The sequence below is a fragment of the Phoenix dactylifera genome, chromosome 4, assembly GCF_051530095.1.
Source record: "Phoenix dactylifera cultivar Ajwa chromosome 4, Ajwa_hap1_PhDact_Kaust_v1.1, whole genome shotgun sequence".
NCBI classification, from domain to species: domain Eukaryota; kingdom Viridiplantae; phylum Streptophyta; class Magnoliopsida; order Arecales; family Arecaceae; genus Phoenix; species Phoenix dactylifera.
The window spans coordinates 35,374,518-35,391,513 of record NC_143193.1 but is presented as its reverse complement, the minus strand read 5'-3'; the positions used below and the strand labels follow the sequence as shown (position 1 = coordinate 35,391,513).

The following is a 16,996-nucleotide window of genomic DNA, read 5'->3' as shown; positions in this document are numbered from 1 at the left end:
CATGGGTGCGATCATACCAGCACTAATGCACCGGATCCCATCAGAACTCCGCAGTTAAGCGTGCTTGGGCGAGAGTAGTACTAGGATGGGTGACCCCCTGGGAAGTCCTCGTGTTGCACCCCTTTTATTTTTTGCCCGCTTTTTTATTTTTTGATAACATTTATTTTTTATTTTTCGGCTTTTGGCTTTTCCTCTTCGGATAATTTTTTTCCCCCGAAAATAAACTGAGTCCGGAGACTCGCGGTGCCATGCCGCATAGCGGAACAGCGCGTTGAATCCTACGCCAGAACGGCCCCGGCAGCGCGAATGTCTCGGGCCGTCGAGGTCTGCTGCTTTGTCATAAAAGGGAGTTTCGAAGGGCATGTCATGGGTGCGATCATACCAGCACTAATGCACCGGATCCCATCAGAACTCCGCAGTTAAGCGTGCTTGGGCGAGAGTAGTACTAGGATGGGTGACCCCCTGGGAAGTCCTCGTGTTGCACCCTTTTTATTTTTTGCCCGCTTTTTTATTTTTTGATAATATTTATTTTTAATTTTTTGGCTTTTGGCTTTTCCTCTTCGGATAATTTTTTCCCCCCGAAAATAAACTGAGTCCGGAGACTGGCGGTGCCATGCCGCATAGCGGAACAGCGCGTTGAATCCTACGCCAGAACGGCCCCGGCAGCGCGAATGTCTCGGGCCGTCGAGGTCTGCTGCTTTGTCATAAAAGGGAGTTTCGAAGGGCATGTCATGGGTGCGATCATACCAGCACTAATGCACCGGATCCCATCAGAACTCCGCAGTTAAGCGTGCTTGGGCGAGAATAGTACTAGGATGGGTGACCCCCTGGGAAGTCCTCGTGTTGCACCCCTTTTATTTTTTGCCCGCTTTTTTATTTTTTGATAACATTTATTTTTTATTTTTCGGCTTTTGGCTTTTCCTCTTCGGATAATTTTTTTCCCCCGAAAATAAACTGAGTCCGGAGACTGGCGGTGCCATGCCGCATAGCGGAACAGCGCGTTGAATCCTACGCCAGAACGGCCCCGGCAGCGCGAATGTCACGGGCCGTCGAGGTCTGCTGCTTTGTCATAAAAGGGAGTTTCGAAGGGCATGTCATGGGTGCGATCATACCAGCACTAATGCACCGGATCCCATCAGAACTCCGCAGTTAAGCGTGCTTGGGCGAGAGTAGTACTATGATGGGTGACCCCCTGGGAAGTCCTCGTGTTGCACCCCTTTTATTTTTTGCCCGCTTTTTTATTTTTTGATAACATTTATTTTTTATTTTTCGGCTTTTGGCTTTTCCTCTTCGGATAATTTTTTTCCCCCGAAAATAAACTGAGTCCGGAGACTCGCGGTGCCATGCCGCATAGCGGAACAGCGCGTTGAATCCTACGCCAGAACGGCCCCGGCAGCGCGAATGTCTCGGGCCGTCGCGGTCTGCTGCTTTGTCATAAAAGGGAGTTTCGAAGGGCATGTCATGGGTGCGATCATACCAGCACTAATGCACCGGATCCCATCATAACTCCGCAGTTAGGCGTGCTTGGGCGAGAGAAGTACTAGGATGGGTGACCCCCTGGGAAGTCCTCGTGTTGCACCCTTTTTATTTTTTGCCCGCTTTATTATTTTTTGATAATATTTATTTTTAATTTTTTGGCTTTTGGCTTTTCCTCTTCGGATAATTTTTTCCCCCTGAAAATAAACTGAGTCCGGAGACTGGCGGTGCCATGCCGCATAGCGGAACAGCGCGTTGAATCCTACGCCAGAACGGCCCCGGCAGCGCGAATGTCTCGGGCCGTCGAGGTCTGCTGCTTTGTCATAAAAGGGAGTTTCGAAGGGCATGTCATGGGTGCGATCATACCAGCACTAATGCACCGGATCCCATCAGAACTCCGCAGTTAAGCGTGCTTGGGCGAGAATAGTACTAGGATGGGTGACCCCCTGGGAAGTCCTCGTGTTGCACCCCTTTTATTTTTTGCCCGCTTTTTTATTTTTTGATAACATTTATTTTTTATTTTTCGGCTTTTGGCTTTTCCTCTTCGGATAATTTTTTTCCCCCGAAAATAAACTGAGTCCGGAGACTGGCGGTGCCATGCCGCATAGCGGAACAGCGCGTTGAATCCTACGCCAGAACGGCCCCGGCAGCGCGAATGTCACGGGCCGTCGAGGTCTGCTGCTTTGTCATAAAAGGGAGTTTCGAAGGGCATGTCATGGGTGCGATCATACCAGCACTAATGCACCGGATCCCATCAGAACTCCGCAGTTAAGCGTGCTTGGGCGAGAGTAGTACTAGGATGGGTGACCCCCTGGGAAGTCCTCGTGTTGCACCCCTTTTATTTTTTGCCCGCTTTTTTATTTTTTGATAACATTTATTTTTTATTTTTCGGCTTTTGGCTTTTCCTCTTCGGATAATTTTTTTCCCCCGAAAATAAACTGAGTCCGGAGACTCGCGGTGCCATGCCGCATAGCGGAACAGCGCGTTGAATCCTACGCCAGAACGGCCCCGGCAGCGCGAATGTCTCGGGCCGTCGCGGTCTGCTGCTTTGTCATAAAAGGGAGTTTCGAAGGGCATGTCATGGGTGCGATCATACCAGCACTAATGCACCGGATCCCATCATAACTCCGCAGTTAGGCGTGCTTGGGCGAGAGAAGTACTAGGATGGGTGACCCCCTGGGAAGTCCTCGTGTTGCACCCTTTTTATTTTTTGCCCGCTTTATTATTTTTTGATAATATTTATTTTTAATTTTTTGGCTTTTGGCTTTTCCTCTTCGGATAATTTTTCCCCCCCGAAAATAAACTGAGTCCGGAGACTGGCGGTGCCATGCCGCATAGCGGAACAGCGCGTTGAATCCTACGCCAGAACGGCCCCGGCAGCGCGAATGTCTCGGGCCGTCGAGGTCTGCTGCTTTGTCATAAAAGGGAGTTTCGAAGGGCATGTCATGGGTGCGATCATACCAGCACTAATGCACCGGATCCCATCAGAACTCCGCAGTTAAGCGTGCTTGGGCGAGAATAGTACTAGGATGGGTGACCCCCTGGGAAGTCCTCGTGTTGCACCCCTTTTATTTTTTGCCCGCTTTTTTATTTTTTGATAACATTTATTTTTTATTTTTCGGCTTTTGGCTTTTCCTCTTCGGATAATTTTTTTCCCCCGAAAATAAACTGAGTCCGGAGACTGGCGGTGCCATGCCGCATAGCGGAACAGCGCGTTGAATCCTACGCCAGAACGGCCCCGGCAGCGCGAATGTCACGGGCCGTCGAGGTCTGCTGCTTTGTCATAAAAGGGAGTTTCGAAGGGCATGTCATGGGTGCGATCATACCAGCACTAATGCACCGGATCCCATCAGAACTCCGCAGTTAAGCGTGCTTGGGCGAGAGTAGTACTAGGATGGGTGACCCCCTGGGAAGTCCTCGTGTTGCACCCCTTTTATTTTTTGCCCGCTTTTTTATTTTTTGATAACATTTATTTTTTATTTTTCGGCTTTTGGCTTTTCCTCTTCGGATAATTTTTTTCCCCCGAAAATAAACTGAGTCCGGAGACTCGCGGTGCCATGCCGCATAGCGGAACAGCGCGTTGAATCCTACGCCAGAACGGCCCCGGCAGCGCGAATGTCTCGGGCCGTCGCGGTCTGCTGCTTTGTCATAAAAGGGAGTTTCGAAGGGCATGTCATGGGTGCGATCATACCAGCACTAATGCACCGGATCCCATCATAACTCCGCAGTTAGGCGTGCTTGGGCGAGAGAAGTACTAGGATGGGTGACCCCCTGGGAAGTCCTCGTGTTGCACCCTTTTTATTTTTTGCCCGCTTTATTATTTTTTGATAATATTTATTTTTAATTTTTTGGCTTTTGGCTTTTCCTCTTCGGATAATTTTTTCCCCCCGAAAATAAACTGAGTCCGGAGACTGGCGGTGCCATGCCGCATAGCGGAACAGCGCGTTGAATCCTACGCCAGAACGGCCCCGGCAGCGCGAATGTCTCGGGCCGTCGAGGTCTGCTGCTTTGTCATAAAAGGGAGTTTCGAAGGGCATGTCATGGGTGCGATCATACCAGCACTAATGCACCGGATCCCATCAGAACTCCGCAGTTAAGCGTGCTTGGGCGAGAATAGTACTAGGATGGGTGACCCCCTGGGAAGTCCTCGTGTTGCACCCCTTTTATTTTTTGCCCGCTTTTTTATTTTTTGATAACATTTATTTTTTATTTTTCGGCTTTTGGCTTTTCCTCTTCGGATAATTTTTTTCCCCCGAAAATAAACTGAGTCCGGAGACTGGCGGTGCCATGCCGCATAGCGGAACAGCGCGTTGAATCCTACGCCAGAACGGCCCCGGCAGCGCGAATGTCACGGGCCGTCGAGGTCTGCTGCTTTGTCATAAAAGGGAGTTTCGAAGGGCATGTCATGGGTGCGATCATACCAGCACTAATGCACCGGATCCCATCAGAACTCCGCAGTTAAGCGTGCTTGGGCGAGAGTAGTACTAGGATGGGTGACCCCCTGGGAAGTCCTCGTGTTGCACCCCTTTTATTTTTTGCCCGCTTTTTTATTTTTTGATAACATTTATTTTTTATTTTTCGGCTTTTGGCTTTTCCTCTTCGGATAATTTTTTTCCCCCGAAAATAAACTGAGTCCGGAGACTCGCGGTGCCATGCCGCATAGCGGAACAGCGCGTTGAATCCTACGCCAGAACGGCCCCGGCAGCGCGAATGTCTCGGGCCGTCGCGGTCTGCTGCTTTGTCATAAAAGGGAGTTTCGAAGGGCATGTCATGGGTGCGATCATACCAGCACTAATGCACCGGATCCCATCATAACTCCGCAGTTAGGCGTGCTTGGGCGAGAGAAGTACTAGGATGGGTGACCCCCTGGGAAGTCCTCGTGTTGCACCCTTTTTATTTTTTGCCCGCTTTTTTATTTTTTGATAATATTTATTTTTAATTTTTTGGCTTTTGGCTTTTCCTCTTCGGATAATTTTTTCCCCCCGAAAATAAACTGAGTCCGGAGACTGGCGGTGCCATGCCGCATAGCGGAACAGCGCGTTGAATCCTACGCCAGAACGGCCCCGGCAGCGCGAATGTCTCGGGCCGTCGAGGTCTGCTGCTTTGTCATAAAAGGGAGTTTCGAAGGGCATGTCATGGGTGCGATCATACCAGCACTAATGCACCGGATCCCATCAGAACTCCGCAGTTAAGCGTGCTTGGGCGAGAGTAGTACTAGGATGGGTGACCCCCTGGGAAGTCCTCGTGTTGCACCCCTTTTATTTTTTGCCCGCTTTTTTATTTTTTGATAACATTTATTTTTTATTTTTCGGCTTTTGGCTTTTCCTCTTCGGATAATTTTTTTCCCCCGAAAATAAACTGAGTCCGGAGACTCGCGGTGCCATGCCGCATAGCGGAACAGCGCGTTGAATCCTACGCCAGAACGGCCCCGGCAGCGCGAATGTCTCGGGCCGTCGCGGTCTGCTGCTTTGTCATAAAAGGGAGTTTCGAAGGGCATGTCATGGGTGCGATCATACCAGCACTAATGCACCGGATCCCATCATAACTCCGCAGTTAGGCGTGCTTGGGCGAGAGAAGTACTAGGATGGGTGACCCCCTAGGAAGTCCTCGTGTTGCACCCTTTTTATTTTTTGCCCGCTTTTTTATTTTTTGATAATATTTATTTTTAATTTTTTGGCTTTTGGCTTTTCCTCTTCGGATAATTTTTTCCCCCCGAAAATAAACTGAGTCCGGAGACTGGCGGTGCCAAGCCGCATAGCGGAACAGCGCGTTGAATCCTACGCCAGAACGGCCCCGGCAGCGCGAATGTCTCGGGCCGTCGAGGTCTGCTGCTTTGTCATAAAAGGGAGTTTCGAAGGGCATGTCATGGGTGCGATCATACCAGCACTAATGCACCGGATCCCATCAGAACTCCGCAGTTAAGCGTGCTTGGGCGAGAGTAGTACTAGGATGGGTGACCCCCTGGGAAGTCCTCGTGTTGCACCCTTTTTATTTTTTGCCCGCTTTTTTATTTTTTGATAATATTTATTTTTAATTTTTTGGCTTTTGGCTTTTCCTCTTCGGATAATTTTTTCCCCCCGAAAATAAACTGAGTCCGGAGACTGGCGGTGCCATGCCGCATAGCGGAACAGCGCGTTGAATCCTACGCCAGAACGGCCCCGGCAGCGCGAATGTCTCGGGCCGTCGAGGTCTGCTGCTTTGTCATAAAAGGGAGTTTCGAAGGGCATGTCATGGGTGCGATCATACCAGCACTAATGCACCGGATCCCATCAGAACTCCGCAGTTAAGCGTGCTTGGGCGAGAATAGTACTAGGATGGGTGACCCCCTGGGAAGTCCTCGTGTTGCACCCCTTTTATTTTTTGCCCGCTTTTTTATTTTTTGATAACATTTATTTTTTATTTTTCGGCTTTTGGCTTTTCCTCTTCGGATAATTTTTTTCCCCCGAAAATAAACTGAGTCCGGAGACTGGCGGTGCCATGCCGCATAGCGGAACAGCGCGTTGAATCCTACGCCAGAACGGCCCCGGCAGCGCGAATGTCTCGGGCCGTCGAGGTCTGCTGCTTTGTCATAAAAGGGAGTTTCGAAGGGCATGTCATGGGTGCGATCATACCAGCACTAATGCACCGGATCCCATCAGAACTCCGCAGTTAAGCGTGCTTGGGCGAGAGTAGTACTAGGATGGGTGACCCCCTGGGAAGTCCTCGTGTTGCACCCCTTTTATTTTTTGCCCGCTTTTTTATTTTTTGATAACATTTATTTTTTATTTTTCGGCTTTTGGCTTTTCCTCTTCGGATAATTTTTTTCCCCCGAAAATAAACTAAGTCCGGAGACTCGCGGTGCCATGCCGCATAGCGGAACAGCGCGTTGAATCCTACGCCAGAACGGCCCCGGCAGCGCGAATGTCTCGGGCCGTCGCGGTCTGCTGCTTTGTCATAAAAGGAAGTTTCGAAGGGCATGTCATGGGTGCGATCATACCAGCACTAATGCACCGGATCCCATCATAACTCCGCAGTTAGGCGTGCTTGGGCGAGAGAAGTACTAGGATGGGTGACCCCCTAGGAAGTCCTCGTGTTGCACCCTTTTTATTTTTTGCCCGCTTTTTTATTTTTTGATAATATTTATTTTTAATTTTTTGGCTTTTGGCTTTTCCTCTTCGGATAATTTTTTCCCCCCGAAAATAAACTGAGTCCGGAGACTGGCGGTGCCAAGCCGCATAGCGGAACAGCGCGTTGAATCCTACGCCAGAACGGCCCCGGCAGCGCGAATGTCTCGGGCCGTCGAGGTCTGCTGCTTTGTCATAAAAGGGAGTTTCGAAGGGCATGTCATGGGTGCGATCATACCAGCACTAATGCACCGGATCCCATCAGAACTCCGCAGTTAAGCGTGCTTGGGCGAGAGTAGTACTAGGATGGGTGACCCCCTGGGAAGTCCTCGTGTTGCACCCTTTTTATTTTTTGCCCGCTTTTTTATTTTTTGATAATATTTATTTTTAATTTTTTGGCTTTTGGCTTTTCCTCTTCGGATAATTTTTTCCCCCCGAAAATAAACTGAGTCCGGAGACTGGCGGTGCCATGCCGCATAGCGGAACAGCGCGTTGAATCCTACGCCAGAACGGCCCCGGCAGCGCGAATGTCTCGGGCCGTCGAGGTCTGCTGCTTTGTCATAAAAGGGAGTTTCGAAGGGCATGTCATGGGTGCGATCATACCAGCACTAATGCACCGGATCCCATCAGAACTCCGCAGTTAAGCGTGCTTGGGCGAGAATAGTACTAGGATGGGTGACCCCCTGGGAAGTCCTCGTGTTGCACCCCTTTTATTTTTTGCCCGCTTTTTTATTTTTTGATAACATTTATTTTTTATTTTTCGGCTTTTGGCTTTTCCTCTTCGGATAATTTTTTTCCCCCGAAAATAAACTGAGTCCGGAGACTGGCGGTGCCATGCCGCATAGCGGAACAGCGCGTTGAATCCTACGCCAGAACGGCCCCGGCAGCGCGAATGTCTCGGGCCGTCGAGGTCTGCTGCTTTGTCATAAAAGGGAGTTTCGAAGGGCATGTCATGGGTGCGATCATACCAGCACTAATGCACCGGATCCCATCAGAACTCCGCAGTTAAGCGTGCTTGGGCGAGAGTAGTACTAGGATGGGTGACCCCCTGGGAAGTCCTCGTGTTGCACCCCTTTTATTTTTTGCCCGCTTTTTTATTTTTTGATAACATTTATTTTTTATTTTTCGGCTTTTGGCTTTTCCTCTTCGGATAATTTTTTTCCCCCGAAAATAAACTGAGTCCGGAGACTGGCGGTGCCATGCCGCATAGCGGGAATAGCGCGTTGAATCCTACGCCAGAACGGCCCCGGCGGCGCGAATGTCTCGGGCCGTCGAGGTCTGCTGCTTTGTCATAAAAGGGAGTTTCGATGGGCATGTCATGGGTGCGATCATACCAGCACTAATGCACCGGATCCCATCAGAACTCCGCAGTTAAGCGTGCTTGGGCGAGAGTAGTACTAGGATGGGTGACCCCCTGGGAAGTCCTCGTGTTGCACCCCTTTTATTTTTTGCCCGCTTTTTTATTTTTTGATAATATTTAATTTTAATTTTTCGGCTTTTGGCTTTTCCTCTTCGGATAATTTTTTTCCCCCGAAAATAAACTGAGTCCGGAGACTCGCGGTGCCATGCCGCATAGCGGAACAGCGCGTTGAATCCTACGCCAGAACGGCCCCGGCAGCGCGAATGTCTCGGGCCGTCGCGGTCTGCTGCTTTGTCATAAAAGGGAGTTTCGAAGGGCATGTCATGGGTGCGATCATACCAGCACTAATGCACCGGATCCCATCATAACTCCGCAGTTAGGCGTGCTTGGGCGAGAGAAGTACTAGGATGGGTGACCCCCTGGGAAGTCCTCGTGTTGCACCCTTTTTATTTTTTGCCCGCTTTTTTATTTTTTGATAATATTTATTTTTAATTTTTTGGCTTTTGGCTTTTCCTCTTCGGATAATTTTTTCCCCCCGAAAATAAACTGAGTCCGGAGACTGGCGGTGCCATGCCGCATAGCGGAACAGCGCGTTGAATCCTACGCCAGAACGGCCCCGGCAGCGCGAATGTCTCGGGCCGTCGAGGTCTGCTGCTTTGTCATAAAAGGGAGTTTCGAAGGGCATGTCATGGGTGCGACCATACCAGCACTAATGCACCGGATCCCATCAGAACTCCGCAGTTAAGCGTGCTTGGGCGAGAGTAGTACTAGGATGGGTGACCCCCTGGGAAGTCCTCGTGTTGCACCCTTTTTATTTTTTGCCCGCTTTTTTATTTTTTGATAATATTTATTTTTAATTTTTTGGCTTTTGGCTTTTCCTCTTCGGATAATTTTTTCCCCCCGAAAATAAACTGAGTCCGGAGACTGGCGGTGCCATGCCGCATAGCGGAACAGCGCGTTGAATCCTACGCCAGAACGGCCCCGGCAGCGCGAATGTCTCGGGCCGTCGAGGTCTGCTGCTTTGTCATAAAAGGGAGTTTCGAAGGGCATGTCATGGGTGCGATCATACCAGCACTAATGCACCGGATCCCATCAGAACTCCGCAGTTAAGCGTGCTTGGGCGAGAGTAGTACTAGGATGGGTGACCCCCTGGGAAGTCCTCGTGTTGCACCCCTTTTATTTTTTGCCCGCTTTTTTATTTTTTGATAACATTTATTTTTTATTTTTCGGCTTTTGGCTTTTCCTCTTCGGATAATTTTTTTCCCCCGAAAATAAACTGAGTCCGGAGACTGGCGGTGCCATGCCGCATAGCGGAACAGCGCGTTGAATCCTACGCCAGAACGGCCCCGGCAGCGCGAATGTCTCGGGCCGTCGAGGTCTGCTGCTTTGTCATAAAAGGGAGTTTCGAAGGGCATGTCATGGGTGCGATCATACCAGCACTAATGCACCGGATCCCATCAGAACTCCGCAGTTAAGCGTGCTTGGGCGAGAGTAGTACTAGGATGGGTGACCCCCTGGGAAGTCCTCGTGTTGCACCCCTTTTATTTTTTGCCCGCTTTTTTATTTTTTGATAACATTTATTTTTTATTTTTCGGCTTTTGGCTTTTCCTCTTCGGATAATTTTTTTCCCCCGAAAATAAACTGAGTCCGGAGACTGGCGGTGCCATGCCGCATAGCGGGAATAGCGCGTTGAATCCTACGCCAGAACGGCCCCGGCGGCGCGAATGTCTCGGGCCGTCGAGGTCTGCTGCTTTGTCATAAAAGGGAGTTTCGATGGGCATGTCATGGGTGCGATCATACCAGCACTAATGCACCGGATCCCATCAGAACTCCGCAGTTAAGCGTGCTTGGGCGAGAGTAGTACTAGGATGGGTGACCCCCTGGGAAGTCCTCGTGTTGCACCCCTTTTATTTTTTGCCCGCTTTTTTATTTTTTGATAACATTTATTTTTTATTTTTCGGCTTTTGGCTTTTCCTCTTCGGATAATTTTTTTCCCCCGAAAATAAACTGAGTCCGGAGACTGGCGGTGCCATGCCGCATAGCGGAACAGCGCGTTGAATCCTACGCCAGAACGGCCCCGGCAGCGCGAATGTCTCGGGCCGTCGAGGTCTGCTGCTTTGTCATAAAAGGGAGTTTCGAAGGGCATGTCATGGGTGCGATCATACCAGCACTAATGCACCGGATCCCATCAGAACTCCGCAGTTAAGCGTGCTTGGGCGAGAGTAGTACTAGGATGGGTGACCCCCTGGGAAGTCCTCGTGTTGCACCCCTTTTATTTTTTGCCCGCTTTTTTATTTTTTGATAACATTTATTTTTTATTTTTCGGCTTTTGGCTTTTCCTCTTCGGATAATTTTTTTCCCCCGAAAATAAACTGAGTCCGGAGACTGGCGGTGCCATGCCGCATAGCGGAACAGCGCGTTGAATCCTACGCCAGAACGGCCCCGGCAGCGCGAATGTCTCGGGCCGTCGAGGTCTGCTGCTTTGTCATAAAAGGGAGTTTCGAAGGGCATGTCATGGGTGCGATCATACCAGCACTAATGCACCGGATCCCATCAGAACTCCGCAGTTAAGCGTGCTTGGGCGAGAGAAGTACTAGGATGGGTGACCCCCTGGGAAGTCCTCGTGTTGCACCCCTTTTATTTTTTGCCCGCTTTTTTATTTTTTGATAACATTTATTTTTTATTTTTCGGCTTTTGGCTTTTCCTCTTCGGATAATTTTTTTCCCCCGAAAATAAACTGAGTCCGGAGACTGGCGGTGCCATGCCGCATAGCGGAACAGCGCGTTGAATCCTACGCCAGAACGGCCCCGGCAGCGCGAATGTCTCGGGCCGTCGAGGTCTGCTGCTTTGTCATAAAAGGGAGTTTCGAAGGGCATGTCATGGGTGCGATCATACCAGCACTAATGCACCGGATCCCATCAGAACTCCGCAGTTAAGCGTGCTTGGGCGAGAGTAGTACTAGGATGGGTGACCCCCTGGGAAGTCCTCGTGTTGCACCCCTTTTATTTTTTGCCCGCTTTTTTATTTTTTGATAACATTTATTTTTTATTTTTCGGCTTTTGGCTTTTCCTCTTCGGATAATTTTTTTCCCCCGAAAATAAACTGAGTCCGGAGACTGGCGGTGCCATGCCGCATAGCGGGAATAGCGCGTTGAATCCTACGCCAGAACGGCCCCGGCGGCGCGAATGTCTCGGGCCGTCGAGGTCTGCTGCTTTGTCATAAAAGGGAGTTTCGATGGGCATGTCATGGGTGCGATCATACCAGCACTAATGCACCGGATCCCATCAGAACTCCGCAGTTAAGCGTGCTTGGGCGAGAGTAGTACTAGGATGGGTGACCCCCTGGGAAGTCCTCGTGTTGCACCCCTTTTATTTTTTGCCCGCTTTTTTATTTTTTGATAATATTTAATTTTAATTTTTCGGCTTTTGGCTTTTCCTCTTCGGATAATTTTTTTCCCCCGAAAATAAACTGAGTCCGGAGACTCGCGGTGCCATGCCGCATAGCGGAACAGCGCGTTGAATCCTACGCCAGAACGGCCCCGGCAGCGCGAATGTCTCGGGCCGTCGCGGTCTGCTGCTTTGTCATAAAAGGGAGTTTCGAAGGGCATGTCATGGGTGCGATCATACCAGCACTAATGCACCGGATCCCATCATAACTCCGCAGTTAGGCGTGCTTGGGCGAGAGAAGTACTAGGATGGGTGACCCCCTGGGAAGTCCTCGTGTTGCACCCTTTTTATTTTTTGCCCGCTTTTTTATTTTTTGATAATATTTATTTTTAATTTTTTGGCTTTTGGCTTTTCCTCTTCGGATAATTTTTTCCCCCCGAAAATAAACTGAGTCCGGAGACTGGCGGTGCCATGCCGCATAGCGGAACAGCGCGTTGAATCCTACGCCAGAACGGCCCCGGCAGCGCGAATGTCTCGGGCCGTCGAGGTCTGCTGCTTTGTCATAAAAGGGAGTTTCGAAGGGCATGTCATGGGTGCGATCATACCAGCACTAATGCACCGGATCCCATCAGAACTCCGCAGTTAAGCGTGCTTGGGCGAGAGTAGTACTAGGATGGGTGACCCCCTGGGAAGTCCTCGTGTTGCACCCCTTTTATTTTTTGCCCGCTTTTTTATTTTTTGATAACATTTATTTTTTATTTTTCGGCTTTTGGCTTTTCCTCTTCGGATAATTTTTTTCCCCCGAAAATAAACTGAGTCCGGAGACTGGCGGTGCCATGCCGCATAGCGGAACAGCGCGTTGAATCCTACGCCAGAACGGCCCCGGCAGCGCGAATGTCTCGGGCCGTCGAGGTCTGCTGCTTTGTCATAAAAGGGAGTTTCGAAGGGCATGTCATGGGTGCGATCATACCAGCACTAATGCACCGGATCCCATCAGAACTCCGCAGTTAAGCGTGCTTGGGCGAGAGTAGTACTAGGATGGGTGACCCCCTGGGAAGTCCTCGTGTTGCACCCCTTTTATTTTTTGCCCGCTTTTTTATTTTTTGATAACATTTATTTTTTATTTTTCGGCTTTTGGCTTTTCCTCTTCGGATAATTTTTTTCCCCCGAAAATAAACTGAGTCCGGAGACTGGCGGTGCCATGCCGCATAGCGGGAATAGCGCGTTGAATCCTACGCCAGAACGGCCCCGGCGGCGCGAATGTCTCGGGCCGTCGAGGTCTGCTGCTTTGTCATAAAAGGGAGTTTCGATGGGCATGTCATGGGTGCGATCATACCAGCACTAATGCACCGGATCCCATCAGAACTCCGCAGTTAAGCGTGCTTGGGCGAGAGTAGTACTAGGATGGGTGACCCCCTGGGAAGTCCTCGTGTTGCACCCCTTTTATTTTTTGCCCGCTTTTTTATTTTTTGATAATATTTATTTTTAATTTTTCGGCTTTTGGCTTTTCCTCTTCGGATAATTTTTTTCCCCCGAAAATAAGCTGAGTCCGGAGACTCGCGGTGCCATGCCGCATAGCGGAACAGCGCGTTGAATCCTACGCCAGAACGGCCCCGGCAGCGCGAATGTCTCGGGCCGTCGCGGTCTGCTGCTTTGTCATAAAAGGGAGTTTCGAAGGGCATGTCATGGGTGCGATCATACCAGCACTAATGCACCGGATCCCATCATAACTCCGCAGTTAGGCGTGCTTGGGCGGGAGAAGTACTAGGATGGGTGACCCCCTGGGAAGTCCTCGTGTTGCACCCTTTTTATTTTTTGCCCGCTTTTTTATTTTTTGATAATATTTATTTTTAATTTTTTGGCTTTTGGCTTTTCCTCTTCGGATAATTTTTTCCCCCCGAAAATAAACTGAGTCCGGAGACTGGCGGTGCCATGCCGCATAGCGGAACAGCGCGTTGAATCCTACGCCAGAACGGCCCCGGCAGCGCGAATGTCTCGGGCCGTCGAGGTCTGCTGCTTTGTCATAAAAGGGAGTTTCGAAGGGCATGTCATGGGTGCGATCATACCAGCACTAATGCACCGGATCCCATCAGAACTCCGCAGTTAAGCGTGCTTGGGCGAGAGTAGTACTAGGATGGGTGACCCCCTGGGAAGTCCTCGTGTTGCACCCCTTTTATTTTTTGCCCGCTTTTTTATTTTTTGATAACATTTATTTTTTATTTTTCGGCTTTTGGCTTTTCCTCTTCGGATAATTTTTTTCCCCCGAAAATAAACTGAGTCCGGAGACTGGCGGTGCCATGCCGCATAGCGGAACAGCGCGTTGAATCCTACGCCAGAACGGCCCCGGCAGCGCGAATGTCTCGGGCCGTCGAGGTCTGCTGCTTTGTCATAAAAGGGAGTTTCGAAGGGCATGTCATGGGTGCGATCATACCAGCACTAATGCACCGGATCCCATCAGAACTCCGCAGTTAAGCGTGCTTGGGCGAGAGTAGTACTAGGATGGGTGACCCCCTGGGAAGTCCTCGTGTTGCACCCCTTTTATTTTTTGCCCGCTTTTTTATTTTTTGATAACATTTATTTTTTATTTTTCGGCTTTTGGCTTTTCCTCTTCGGATAATTTTTTTCCCCCGAAAATAAACTGAGTCCGGAGACTGGCGGTGCCATGCCGCATAGCGGGAATAGCGCGTTGAATCCTACGCCAGAACGGCCCCGGCGGCGCGAATGTCTCGGGCCGTCGAGGTCTGCTGCTTTGTCATAAAAGAGAGTTTCGATGGGCATGTCATGGGTGCGATCATACCAGCACTAATGCACCGGATCCCATCAGAACTCCGCAGTTAAGCGTGCTTGGGCGAGAGTAGTACTAGGATGGGTGACCCCCTGGGAAGTCCTCGTGTTGCACCCCTTTTATTTTTTGCCCGCTTTTTTATTTTTTGATAATATTTAATTTTAATTTTTCGGCTTTTGGCTTTTCCTCTTCGGATAATTTTTTTCCCCCGAAAATAAACTGAGTCCGGAGACTCGCGGTGCCATGCCGCATAGCGGAACAGCGCGTTGAATCCTACGCCAGAACGGCCCCGGCAGCGCGAATGTCTCGGGCCGTCGCGGTCTGCTGCTTTGTCATAAAAGGGAGTTTCGAAGGGCATGTCATGGGTGCGATCATACCAGCACTAATGCACCGGATCCCATCATAACTCCGCAGTTAGGCGTGCTTGGGCGAGAGAAGTACTAGGATGGGTGACCCCCTGGGAAGTCCTCGTGTTGCACCCTTTTTATTTTTTGCCCGCTTTTTTATTTTTTGATAATATTTATTTTTAATTTTTTGGCTTTTGGCTTTTCCTCTTCGGATAATTTTTTCCCCCCGAAAATAAACTGAGTCCGGAGACTGGCGGTGCCATGCCGCATAGCGGAACAGCGCGTTGAATCCTACGCCAGAACGGCCCCGGCAGCGCGAATGTCTCGGGCCGTCGAGGTCTGCTGCTTTGTCATAAAAGGGAGTTTCGAAGGGCATGTCATGGGTGCGATCATACCAGCACTAATGCACCGGATCCCATCAGAACTCCGCCGTTAAGCGTGCTTGGGCGAGAGTAGTACTAGGATGGGTGACCCCCTGGGAAGTCCTCGTGTTGCACCCCTTTTATTTTTTGCCCGCTTTTTTATTTTTTGATAACATTTATTTTTTATTTTTCGGCTTTTGGCTTTTCCTCTTCGGATAATTTTTTTCCCCCGAAAATAAACTGAGTCCGGAGACTGGCGGTGCCATGCCGCATAGCGGAACAGCGCGTTGAATCCTACGCCAGAACGGCCCCGGCAGCGCGAATGTCTCGGGCCGTCGAGGTCTGCTGCTTTGTCATAAAAGGGAGTTTCGAAGGGCATGTCATGGGTGCGATCATACCAGCACTAATGCACCGGATCCCATCAGAACTCCGCAGTTAAGCGTGCTTGGGCGAGAGTAGTACTAGGATGGGTGACCCCCTGGGAAGTCCTCGTGTTGCACCCCTTTTATTTTTTGCCCGCTTTTTTATTTTTTGATAACATTTATTTTTTATTTTTCGGCTTTTGGCTTTTCCTCTTCGGATAATTTTTTTCCCCCGAAAATAAACTGAGTCCGGAGACTGGCGGTGCCATGCCGCATAGCGGGAATAGCGCGTTGAATCCTACGCCAGAACGGCCCCGGCGGCGCGAATGTCTCGGGCCGTCGAGGTCTGCTGCTTTGTCATAAAAGGGAGTTTCGATGGGCATGTCATGGGTGCGATCATACCAGCACTAATGCACCGGATCCCATCAGAACTCCGCAGTTAAGCGTGCTTGGGCGAGAGTAGTACTAGGATGGGTGACCCCCTGGGAAGTCCTCGTGTTGCACCCCTTTTATTTTTTGCCCGCTTTTTTATTTTTTGATAATATTTATTTTTAATTTTTCGGCTTTTGGCTTTTCCTCTTCGGATAATTTTTTTCCCCCGAAAATAAGCTGAGTCCGGAGACTCGCGGTGCCATGCCGCATAGCGGAACAGCGCGTTGAATCCTACGCCAGAACGGCCCCGGCAGCGCGAATGTCTCGGGCCGTCGCGGTCTGCTGCTTTGTCATAAAAGGGAGTTTCGAAGGGCATGTCATGGGTGCGATCATACCAGCACTAATGCACCGGATCCCATCATAACTCCGCAGTTAGGCGTGCTTGGGCGGGAGAAGTACTAGGATGGGTGACCCCCTGGGAAGTCCTCGTGTTGCACCCTTTTTATTTTTTGCCCGCTTTTTTATTTTTTGATAATATTTATTTTTAATTTTTTGGCTTTTGGCTTTTCCTCTTCGGATAATTTTTTCCCCCCGAAAATAAACTGAGTCCGGAGACTGGCGGTGCCATGCCGCATAGCGGAACAGCGCGTTGAATCCTACGCCAGAACGGCCCCGGCAGCGCGAATGTCTCGGGCCGTCGAGGTCTGCTGCTTTGTCATAAAAGGGAGTTTCGAAGGGCATGTCATGGGTGCGATCATACCAGCACTAATGCACCGGATCCCATCAGAACTCCGCAGTTAAGCGTGCTTGGGCGAGAGTAGTACTAGGATGGGTGACCCCCTGGGAAGTCCTCGTGTTGCACCCCTTTTATTTTTTGCCCGCTTTTTTATTTTTTGATAACATTTATTTTTTATTTTTCGGCTTTTGGCTTTTCCTCTTCGGA

General features: G+C 49.9%; 38 non-coding genes and 9 pseudogenes across 38 annotated transcripts; all 47 read left to right on the top strand.

Moving 5' to 3' along the window:
- The first annotated feature begins 3 nt into the window (after positions 1-3).
- On the top strand, positions 4-122 carry LOC149757735 (5S ribosomal RNA). The gene has a single exon (XR_016404917.1). It is a non-coding gene; the product is annotated as a 5S ribosomal RNA (ribosomal RNA).
- Positions 123-368: 246 nt separating this feature from the next.
- LOC149757734 (5S ribosomal RNA) lies at positions 369-487 on the top strand. Its single transcript, XR_016411860.1, has one exon. It is a non-coding gene; the product is annotated as a 5S ribosomal RNA (ribosomal RNA).
- Positions 488-733: 246 nt separating this feature from the next.
- On the top strand, positions 734-852 carry LOC149757733 (5S ribosomal RNA). Its single transcript, XR_016400446.1, has one exon. It is a non-coding gene; the product is annotated as a 5S ribosomal RNA (ribosomal RNA).
- Positions 853-1,098: 246 nt separating this feature from the next.
- LOC149757732 (5S ribosomal RNA) lies at positions 1,099-1,217 on the top strand. Its single transcript, XR_016412592.1, has one exon. It is a non-coding gene; the product is annotated as a 5S ribosomal RNA (ribosomal RNA).
- A 246-nt stretch (positions 1,218-1,463) lies between these two features.
- On the top strand, positions 1,464-1,582 carry LOC149757731 (5S ribosomal RNA; annotated as a pseudogene).
- A 246-nt stretch (positions 1,583-1,828) lies between these two features.
- Positions 1,829-1,947, top strand: LOC149757730 (5S ribosomal RNA). Its single transcript, XR_016400445.1, has one exon. It is a non-coding gene; the product is annotated as a 5S ribosomal RNA (ribosomal RNA).
- A 246-nt stretch (positions 1,948-2,193) lies between these two features.
- Positions 2,194-2,312, top strand: LOC149757729 (5S ribosomal RNA). The gene has a single exon (XR_016404906.1). It is a non-coding gene; the product is annotated as a 5S ribosomal RNA (ribosomal RNA).
- Positions 2,313-2,558: 246 nt separating this feature from the next.
- On the top strand, positions 2,559-2,677 carry LOC149757728 (5S ribosomal RNA; annotated as a pseudogene).
- Positions 2,678-2,923: 246 nt separating this feature from the next.
- Positions 2,924-3,042, top strand: LOC149757727 (5S ribosomal RNA). The gene has a single exon (XR_016400444.1). It is a non-coding gene; the product is annotated as a 5S ribosomal RNA (ribosomal RNA).
- A 246-nt stretch (positions 3,043-3,288) lies between these two features.
- On the top strand, positions 3,289-3,407 carry LOC149757726 (5S ribosomal RNA). Its single transcript, XR_016404898.1, has one exon. It is a non-coding gene; the product is annotated as a 5S ribosomal RNA (ribosomal RNA).
- A 246-nt stretch (positions 3,408-3,653) lies between these two features.
- Positions 3,654-3,772, top strand: LOC149757725 (5S ribosomal RNA; annotated as a pseudogene).
- Positions 3,773-4,018: 246 nt separating this feature from the next.
- On the top strand, positions 4,019-4,137 carry LOC149757724 (5S ribosomal RNA). Its single transcript, XR_016400443.1, has one exon. It is a non-coding gene; the product is annotated as a 5S ribosomal RNA (ribosomal RNA).
- Positions 4,138-4,383: 246 nt separating this feature from the next.
- Positions 4,384-4,502, top strand: LOC149757723 (5S ribosomal RNA). The gene has a single exon (XR_016404888.1). It is a non-coding gene; the product is annotated as a 5S ribosomal RNA (ribosomal RNA).
- A 246-nt stretch (positions 4,503-4,748) lies between these two features.
- Positions 4,749-4,867, top strand: LOC149757722 (5S ribosomal RNA; annotated as a pseudogene).
- A 246-nt stretch (positions 4,868-5,113) lies between these two features.
- Positions 5,114-5,232, top strand: LOC149757721 (5S ribosomal RNA). The gene has a single exon (XR_016404885.1). It is a non-coding gene; the product is annotated as a 5S ribosomal RNA (ribosomal RNA).
- A 246-nt stretch (positions 5,233-5,478) lies between these two features.
- On the top strand, positions 5,479-5,597 carry LOC149757720 (5S ribosomal RNA; annotated as a pseudogene).
- Positions 5,598-5,843: 246 nt separating this feature from the next.
- Positions 5,844-5,962, top strand: LOC149757719 (5S ribosomal RNA). Its single transcript, XR_016411859.1, has one exon. It is a non-coding gene; the product is annotated as a 5S ribosomal RNA (ribosomal RNA).
- A 246-nt stretch (positions 5,963-6,208) lies between these two features.
- LOC149757718 (5S ribosomal RNA) lies at positions 6,209-6,327 on the top strand. Its single transcript, XR_016400442.1, has one exon. It is a non-coding gene; the product is annotated as a 5S ribosomal RNA (ribosomal RNA).
- Positions 6,328-6,573: 246 nt separating this feature from the next.
- Positions 6,574-6,692, top strand: LOC149757717 (5S ribosomal RNA). The gene has a single exon (XR_016404876.1). It is a non-coding gene; the product is annotated as a 5S ribosomal RNA (ribosomal RNA).
- A 246-nt stretch (positions 6,693-6,938) lies between these two features.
- LOC149757716 (5S ribosomal RNA) lies at positions 6,939-7,057 on the top strand (annotated as a pseudogene).
- Positions 7,058-7,303: 246 nt separating this feature from the next.
- On the top strand, positions 7,304-7,422 carry LOC149757715 (5S ribosomal RNA). Its single transcript, XR_016411858.1, has one exon. It is a non-coding gene; the product is annotated as a 5S ribosomal RNA (ribosomal RNA).
- Positions 7,423-7,668: 246 nt separating this feature from the next.
- LOC149757714 (5S ribosomal RNA) lies at positions 7,669-7,787 on the top strand. The gene has a single exon (XR_016400441.1). It is a non-coding gene; the product is annotated as a 5S ribosomal RNA (ribosomal RNA).
- Positions 7,788-8,033: 246 nt separating this feature from the next.
- Positions 8,034-8,152, top strand: LOC149757713 (5S ribosomal RNA). The gene has a single exon (XR_016404865.1). It is a non-coding gene; the product is annotated as a 5S ribosomal RNA (ribosomal RNA).
- A 247-nt stretch (positions 8,153-8,399) lies between these two features.
- LOC149757712 (5S ribosomal RNA) lies at positions 8,400-8,518 on the top strand. The gene has a single exon (XR_016404854.1). It is a non-coding gene; the product is annotated as a 5S ribosomal RNA (ribosomal RNA).
- Positions 8,519-8,764: 246 nt separating this feature from the next.
- On the top strand, positions 8,765-8,883 carry LOC149757711 (5S ribosomal RNA; annotated as a pseudogene).
- Positions 8,884-9,129: 246 nt separating this feature from the next.
- Positions 9,130-9,248, top strand: LOC149757710 (5S ribosomal RNA). Its single transcript, XR_016412178.1, has one exon. It is a non-coding gene; the product is annotated as a 5S ribosomal RNA (ribosomal RNA).
- Positions 9,249-9,494: 246 nt separating this feature from the next.
- Positions 9,495-9,613, top strand: LOC149757709 (5S ribosomal RNA). Its single transcript, XR_016404843.1, has one exon. It is a non-coding gene; the product is annotated as a 5S ribosomal RNA (ribosomal RNA).
- A 246-nt stretch (positions 9,614-9,859) lies between these two features.
- Positions 9,860-9,978, top strand: LOC149757708 (5S ribosomal RNA). The gene has a single exon (XR_016404835.1). It is a non-coding gene; the product is annotated as a 5S ribosomal RNA (ribosomal RNA).
- A 247-nt stretch (positions 9,979-10,225) lies between these two features.
- LOC149757707 (5S ribosomal RNA) lies at positions 10,226-10,344 on the top strand. Its single transcript, XR_016404829.1, has one exon. It is a non-coding gene; the product is annotated as a 5S ribosomal RNA (ribosomal RNA).
- Positions 10,345-10,590: 246 nt separating this feature from the next.
- Positions 10,591-10,709, top strand: LOC149757706 (5S ribosomal RNA). Its single transcript, XR_016404817.1, has one exon. It is a non-coding gene; the product is annotated as a 5S ribosomal RNA (ribosomal RNA).
- A 246-nt stretch (positions 10,710-10,955) lies between these two features.
- On the top strand, positions 10,956-11,074 carry LOC149757705 (5S ribosomal RNA). The gene has a single exon (XR_016412827.1). It is a non-coding gene; the product is annotated as a 5S ribosomal RNA (ribosomal RNA).
- A 246-nt stretch (positions 11,075-11,320) lies between these two features.
- Positions 11,321-11,439, top strand: LOC149757704 (5S ribosomal RNA). The gene has a single exon (XR_016404806.1). It is a non-coding gene; the product is annotated as a 5S ribosomal RNA (ribosomal RNA).
- A 247-nt stretch (positions 11,440-11,686) lies between these two features.
- On the top strand, positions 11,687-11,805 carry LOC149757703 (5S ribosomal RNA). The gene has a single exon (XR_016404795.1). It is a non-coding gene; the product is annotated as a 5S ribosomal RNA (ribosomal RNA).
- A 246-nt stretch (positions 11,806-12,051) lies between these two features.
- LOC149757702 (5S ribosomal RNA) lies at positions 12,052-12,170 on the top strand (annotated as a pseudogene).
- Positions 12,171-12,416: 246 nt separating this feature from the next.
- Positions 12,417-12,535, top strand: LOC149757701 (5S ribosomal RNA). The gene has a single exon (XR_016404784.1). It is a non-coding gene; the product is annotated as a 5S ribosomal RNA (ribosomal RNA).
- A 246-nt stretch (positions 12,536-12,781) lies between these two features.
- LOC149757700 (5S ribosomal RNA) lies at positions 12,782-12,900 on the top strand. The gene has a single exon (XR_016404773.1). It is a non-coding gene; the product is annotated as a 5S ribosomal RNA (ribosomal RNA).
- Positions 12,901-13,147: 247 nt separating this feature from the next.
- On the top strand, positions 13,148-13,266 carry LOC149757699 (5S ribosomal RNA). The gene has a single exon (XR_016404762.1). It is a non-coding gene; the product is annotated as a 5S ribosomal RNA (ribosomal RNA).
- Positions 13,267-13,512: 246 nt separating this feature from the next.
- Positions 13,513-13,631, top strand: LOC149757698 (5S ribosomal RNA). The gene has a single exon (XR_016408943.1). It is a non-coding gene; the product is annotated as a 5S ribosomal RNA (ribosomal RNA).
- Positions 13,632-13,877: 246 nt separating this feature from the next.
- LOC149757697 (5S ribosomal RNA) lies at positions 13,878-13,996 on the top strand. The gene has a single exon (XR_016404751.1). It is a non-coding gene; the product is annotated as a 5S ribosomal RNA (ribosomal RNA).
- A 246-nt stretch (positions 13,997-14,242) lies between these two features.
- LOC149757696 (5S ribosomal RNA) lies at positions 14,243-14,361 on the top strand. The gene has a single exon (XR_016404741.1). It is a non-coding gene; the product is annotated as a 5S ribosomal RNA (ribosomal RNA).
- Positions 14,362-14,608: 247 nt separating this feature from the next.
- LOC149757695 (5S ribosomal RNA) lies at positions 14,609-14,727 on the top strand. The gene has a single exon (XR_016404730.1). It is a non-coding gene; the product is annotated as a 5S ribosomal RNA (ribosomal RNA).
- Positions 14,728-14,973: 246 nt separating this feature from the next.
- On the top strand, positions 14,974-15,092 carry LOC149757694 (5S ribosomal RNA; annotated as a pseudogene).
- Positions 15,093-15,338: 246 nt separating this feature from the next.
- Positions 15,339-15,457, top strand: LOC149757693 (5S ribosomal RNA). Its single transcript, XR_016401308.1, has one exon. It is a non-coding gene; the product is annotated as a 5S ribosomal RNA (ribosomal RNA).
- Positions 15,458-15,703: 246 nt separating this feature from the next.
- LOC149757692 (5S ribosomal RNA) lies at positions 15,704-15,822 on the top strand. The gene has a single exon (XR_016404727.1). It is a non-coding gene; the product is annotated as a 5S ribosomal RNA (ribosomal RNA).
- A 247-nt stretch (positions 15,823-16,069) lies between these two features.
- LOC149757691 (5S ribosomal RNA) lies at positions 16,070-16,188 on the top strand. The gene has a single exon (XR_016404715.1). It is a non-coding gene; the product is annotated as a 5S ribosomal RNA (ribosomal RNA).
- Positions 16,189-16,434: 246 nt separating this feature from the next.
- LOC149757690 (5S ribosomal RNA) lies at positions 16,435-16,553 on the top strand. Its single transcript, XR_016408942.1, has one exon. It is a non-coding gene; the product is annotated as a 5S ribosomal RNA (ribosomal RNA).
- A 246-nt stretch (positions 16,554-16,799) lies between these two features.
- LOC149757689 (5S ribosomal RNA) lies at positions 16,800-16,918 on the top strand. Its single transcript, XR_016404704.1, has one exon. It is a non-coding gene; the product is annotated as a 5S ribosomal RNA (ribosomal RNA).
- Positions 16,919-16,996: the final 78 nt, after the last annotated feature.